General features: G+C 39.0%; 2 non-coding genes across 2 annotated transcripts; both read left to right on the top strand.

Moving 5' to 3' along the window:
- Positions 1 to 3759: 3759 nt before the first annotated feature.
- Positions 3760 to 3831, top strand: trnam-cau (transfer RNA methionine (anticodon CAU)). The gene has a single exon. It is a non-coding gene; the product is annotated as a tRNA-Met (tRNA).
- Positions 3832 to 4203: 372 nt separating this feature from the next.
- trnam-cau (transfer RNA methionine (anticodon CAU)) lies at positions 4204 to 4275 on the top strand. The gene has a single exon. It is a non-coding gene; the product is annotated as a tRNA-Met (tRNA).
- The last annotated feature ends 1768 nt before the right edge of the window (positions 4276 to 6043 follow it).

Here is a 6043-nt window from a genome sequence, read left to right as displayed (position 1 = left end):
TTTTTGTGTAGCTGGAGAACAATGAAGTGACACAGACTGTGCCTAAGATTGATTACAGATTTTCATTATCACATCAAACACCTACAGCATAATAAGGAAATAAAGGTGAAATTTAATATTGCACTTCATCTAACTGCTTCTCTCACCATCCATTCTAAGGATTCCCGCCTCTTCGCTTTGTTCTTTATCTCTCCCCATCCATCTCTCTATCAGCCTATTCGCTCCTGCTTTTGTCCACATGAGAGAAATAAAACTTCACGGCCTCTTCTAATTCACTCGCTACCTCCACCCAGCTGTCCAACTGTTCGCTCCGTCTCATCTCCGCGGATAAGTTAAAAGCAGAGAATATATTCCCTTCTATCATGGAGGATTTAGGAGACCATCTCAAGTTAATGAGGGGTTTTAAAAGTTGAGAGAAAAACAGAGCAGACTGTAATAGAGCAGAGTTATTAAAGGGGTGAAGAGCCGGAGTGTCGCTGATGTATTGTTATACACTGTGAGTTTTCAAACTTGGAAATTAGAGGTCGGCTAGATGTCTCACTTATATCCTGATACTAAAAGTGATTCACGTTGATCACCACGGTACTCCATGCGGCAGTGTAAGACGTTTTAGTGACATTTTCTATTCAACGCCCAGTTATGCAGCACATGGCTGCAACCAATCATCAGAGGTGGGTAGCGTAGCCAACAATCGTACTCAAGTAAGAGTAACGTTACTTCAAAATAATATCATTCAAGTAGAAGTAAAAAGTTGTCATCCAAAAAATTACTCAAGTAAGAGTAAAAAAAGTATTTGGTGAAAAGACTACTCAAGTATTGAGTAACTGTTTGATTGAAATGTCTGATTTATTTTTTTTAGAAATGATGTGATCAGACAGGCAAAAATGTAAAATAATGTGCAAATTCTGGTATGTCCAAATAATAAAATTAAAAAAAAATAGCAAAAATAAATAACATCTTTTCCAAATGACAAGTTAAGGCACAAGAAACACAAATTTCCAAATCTCAGTTTTTTACAACATAAAGCTTTTGAAACAAATACCTGCAGTAAGGTAACATTTATGTTTGAACAGTGCAAACTACTTCCAGTGACAGATATACTGTATTTCATTTCCCTCCAAATGGCACAGGCTCAGTAGACAGAAAACAACAATACAACTCGGGCTGGACCCCAATATCAGAATATTCTGTGGTTGTGGTGATATCTGAATATTAATTTAGAGATCCGAATATTTACTGTATCACGTGGACCTAGAAGCCTGACGTCACGTTTCACTTCGCCTGTGTTAGTAAACAGAAGATAAAAGCCGGAGATATCCATGCTAATGCTATGCTGATGTTGTCCGACTCCGAAGCAAGATCAAATTTCTCCAAAATGCCCCCGTTTTTTCATTCCATGTCTGCTACATGTGCAGAGTTTGTGCCGCTATGCCGCCACAGTTGTTGCTTCGTCTGATTGGTGAAACACAGTCATGTGGTAGATCCACTGGGGGCATCTCTCTGGCAAAATAAAGCAGATCTAATGTGGTAACTAAAAAAGTAACGAGTCGAGTGTAGCCCAGTGTAACGGAATAAGAGTGGCAGTTCTTCTTCACAAATCTACTCAAGTAAAAGTAAAAATATGGCAGAATAGAACTACTCTCAGAAGTACATTTTTTTCCAAAAGTTACTCAAGTAAATGTAACAGAGTAAATGTAACTCATTCCTACCCACCTCTGCCAATCATTCTGTACAACTAGATGAAAACAAGTTTTCTGCTCTGTCTGTACAGTTTAATGCTTGCGCTATTGCACAGATCTGGAGTTACTTTAAAACTAACTGAAACTATACAGCTGTTAACTAGGCTGCACCTTACATGTGGCCTTAAAAAAATGCGTTCAAGAAGTACGTTGATATTTCAGAATTAATAATCCTCGCTTGTTTAACACAAACAAGCGGCCTCTGTGACATTTACGCTGTGTCCAAATCACTCCTTGATTCACTCATTCAGTATTCCATACTAAAAAACACATAATAGTTGATTACATAGCAAATGAGTTTTGAGACAGTTTGTGACCCTGAGCCTGTCAGACATGATGTAAAATGATGATGACTCATAGAAAAATGAGTGCATTTAGTGATTTTTAGCACGTTGGGGAGGAATGCTTGTAGCAATATTGCTAGTTTGGCTTGCTTTTCTAGCCGTGGTCATGTAGCTGTTTTCAAATCATGTAATGTTTCCAGAAAGAAGCTCTTCTTTATTACATAGCAGTGTGTGTTTCTCTTCCTTCACTTCAGTGTCTTTTGAAAGATTTTACTGTATGGAACAGACTGGGAGCTGCCAGTTTGTTCTTTGGGGCAGATAAATGATTGATCTGGTTTTTCCAGCTACATCCAGTTTCTGATCACAGTTTCAGGATTACTGGGAAAATCATCTTAAAGTTATTCAAAATTTGAAAGAGAAAAAAAAGCTCCTCACATTATGGTTTAACAGCATGTTCCTCTGTGCTGGAAGATGACAATGCACTGCACCATTAGTAGATTCCAGATGAAAGCTTTTATGACAAGGTGACCTTTAAGATACAAACATTTTCACTTTGGCATGTTGCCTTTCAGTAAGCTGACTTAGGCAGAGCACTGATAGGCAGGAAAGCAGAGTGGTGCAGCTGAAGTGTGCTGGGCCCATCACCCAGAGGTTGATGGATTGAAACCATCCTCTGCTAACTGAATATACTGACAATCAGCAGTGTCATATTTTTAAACTGATTGATCTGATCTGATGTGATAGGAACGACATCAATTAAATCAGAAGTGGAATAGCACATAACAGAGAAGATGTGCCATCTCTTGACACTAGTGAAACTATGCCACATAATGTCACGGCCTTAACAAGAACATTTCTCAAGTCTGATGAAAAAATAGCAAAATAGTCAACCTTACATTGCAAACTTAATTACATCCATTGCATTTTACTTGCAGAGATTGTCTGTATTTTACAGATACAGATTGTCAGATAAGAGAATATTTGATCTGCCCGCTGAGCTGTTTGTTATTAATCCCTCTGAAGGAAGCTCTAACGTGCATCTATCACTTCAGTACGATGCACTGATGATCACTGAATGGCGAATTAAATGTATTAACGTAGTCGATTATTTTCTACCAACATTCCTCTCATACATCTCATACAGTGTTTTTTATCATAATAAATAAATAACTCTACATTATAACTATATCTTCTCCTTGATTGAAGTAGGCAACATGTCTTTGGTTCATTCTGTGCAGAAGAAGAGTCACATGAAGCCCTCTTTAACGTGAATCTGAAGAACAAATCTTGTGTTAACAAGAAAATTGATGACCAAAGTCGTGATACCCGAGATTTTATGCTTTGTTGAGGCAGCACACACACACACACACACGCACACGCACACGCACACACACACACACACACACACACACACAAACACACACACACACACACACAAACACACAAACACACACACACATACACAACTTTTTTACATGTTAGCACATTACGATTTCAAATGAAAACATTGGCAGTCAGCCGTGCTACATTTTCTCAAACTGACTGATTGTGCATGCTCACACATAAAGGGGGGTGACGGATCAGAGTCTGAAGAACAAAGCCTGGTGACAAAGACAGTTGATAACCGCCATTATGATACCTGTTATCTCTCACTGAGGCTGTAGACTCTGACAAGCCAGCTTACACAAGGAAAGTCTGGTTATGTCAGCTTTTGCTTCATAGGTGAACCCTTGGGAAGCAGAGTGGCGCAGTGGAAGCGTGCTGGGCCCATAACCCAGAGGTCGATGGATCGAAACCATCCTCTGCTAAGGGTTAATATAGTTCCTCAGACAAATCCAAAGCAATGCATTGGCAAGTTTCATGTAACTTTTCTCAGTGGTTGAAAAAAATAATTAATTAACACAGACCTTTCCATTGGGCTGTACTATGAAGTAAATTAGTGGGATAACGAGGAATGCTTAAGCTGAATTTTCAGTGTCATGAAGATGGCTGTCTAATAACCTGCTGGATTACCATGGTAACTAATACTGCACAGCATGTTCAGAGTTTTGGAATTTAATCAAGAAGTTTCTCTCTTTCACCAATTCCTTCTCTGATGATTTTCTACAGCTTACATTTTCCATCCCAATTTACTATTTCTGTAAAATAACACTGGTCCAAATACAGTGGTGCCCTTACGAAGCAGAGTGGCGCAGCGGAAGCGTGCTGGGCCCATAACCCAGAGGTCGATGGATCGAAACCATCCTCTGCTAGATGTATATTGTCAGTCATCAGTTCTTTCTTGTTCTCATTGATGCTTCTGGTCTTCTCCAGCATTTGCACACAGATGTGGTTTCAGGAGACTTCTCTCCATTTGTTCACTCTTGTCTCTGAGAATCTGTTTTCTAACACTGTTAGCAAGTCTGAGTCTGCAGCAACACCAGCTGCTCTGTAAAGGCTGTAATTAGACTCTGTCCACATGTACATTTGACTCAAAATCCTGCTTTTTCTATCTGCTTTGGCCTTTCATCCATTCGCAAACACAGTTTTACATCAGGGTGAACATGTTCAGAAAGTCAGTGCACAATGATGGACGTAGCCAAAATACAGCTAATTCTAACTTGGTAAGTTTTCATACTTTTACATATAAATGTACAGTTGAGTTAGAGTTACACCAGAACCACAGTCCATCCACACAAAGAGTCAGTTAGAGAATACTTTGGGTGTTGGTGCTGTATAACTGCTCTGCACTAATACAGCAAAAGGAGGTGTAAGGTGCTCCTTCCATCCGATGGCCTACAGGTCACCCTTGGGCAAGGTGTAGCACCTATTTAGCCTCCCGACCAGGGTTACGTGAAACCATGACTTGCAGGTGGATGGATGATTGTACAAGCAGATTCAGTTTGAAGTGAATATATGGTTGTATAATCGCAATGCTGGGCAGAGGAATCCATAAATCAGTGGTCAGGGTTACAAGTCCAGTATGAACACTGCAGCTGAAGGAAGCAACGGAAGACCACTTCAGTTAACGTCGGTTTAAGCTCCAAGATGTGAATGGAACCTTCAAAGAAAGAGGAGCTGGAGAGAAATGATCGCCTACGCTAAATGGCATGGCACTTGATTGATTGAAGAGAACACTGGTATGTTCAGGAAATCAATGCTTCTTTTAACTGTATGAATTTTCAACAATGCAATCAAAACAAAACTGAAAACATGATCGCTGCTGCTGAAAGTCAGAGAGTTAATTAGAAGTTTAGTGTGGAACTGTAGCACTGTGAGTGAAAAATATGGAAGTCATATTTGAGTCAGTTTTTAGCTTCGTATTCGAAACATAACTGGGATTGTTCTTTAGATAATACAATTCATTGTTAGGGTGCGATCATTTCTTTTTCCGGCCAGTACAGACACTACAGCATGCTTTTGTTAGCTGCAGGATTGATTATTGTAAAGCTCTGCTATCTGGTATCCCCAAGAACAACCTAGGTGAGTACAGAGTATTTATTTTTATTATTTTTTTATTCCTTTTCTTTTGTTTATGTTACATTCTAGCCACTGGTCTGAAATCGCTCTACCTGCTGTACCACATCTGCCCCAAAGGACTGTACAATTTAAATTTGATTGATTGATTTGTTGATGACACAAAAACGTTTCCATCATGCATCATGATTTCTACATTGTTTTACACCATTCAAGGTTTGAATAACACAGTATAAATTGTTTCATCTTGTTGGACCGCATTGCTCTGCAGTGGTTCAGTTACAATTGACTGTAAAATTAGCTGTTTATCTTTACAAACTAACACCTAATATGCTATAGATTATAACATGCTCATGTTAATTAGGCTCTATTTTTATCAACATAATATAGCATTTGTTAATGAGCAAAGCAAACACAAAGTCTTGTAGAGATTAATGGGCGATGTAATAGTTTTCGGTGGATATTTACTCCTATGTCTGTACCAAATTTCAGAACAATTTCCTAAATAGGTTCGACCGTTGTCGCCATCACCGGCAAAATGTGTTACGATTAAAGGGCAGCTTC

Source organism: Amphiprion ocellaris, chromosome 13, assembly GCF_022539595.1.
Source record: "Amphiprion ocellaris isolate individual 3 ecotype Okinawa chromosome 13, ASM2253959v1, whole genome shotgun sequence".
NCBI classification, from domain to species: Eukaryota; Metazoa; Chordata; class Actinopteri; family Pomacentridae; genus Amphiprion; species Amphiprion ocellaris.
The sequence above is the reverse complement of the archived record's forward strand: the minus strand, read 5'-3'. Positions and strand labels throughout refer to the sequence as shown.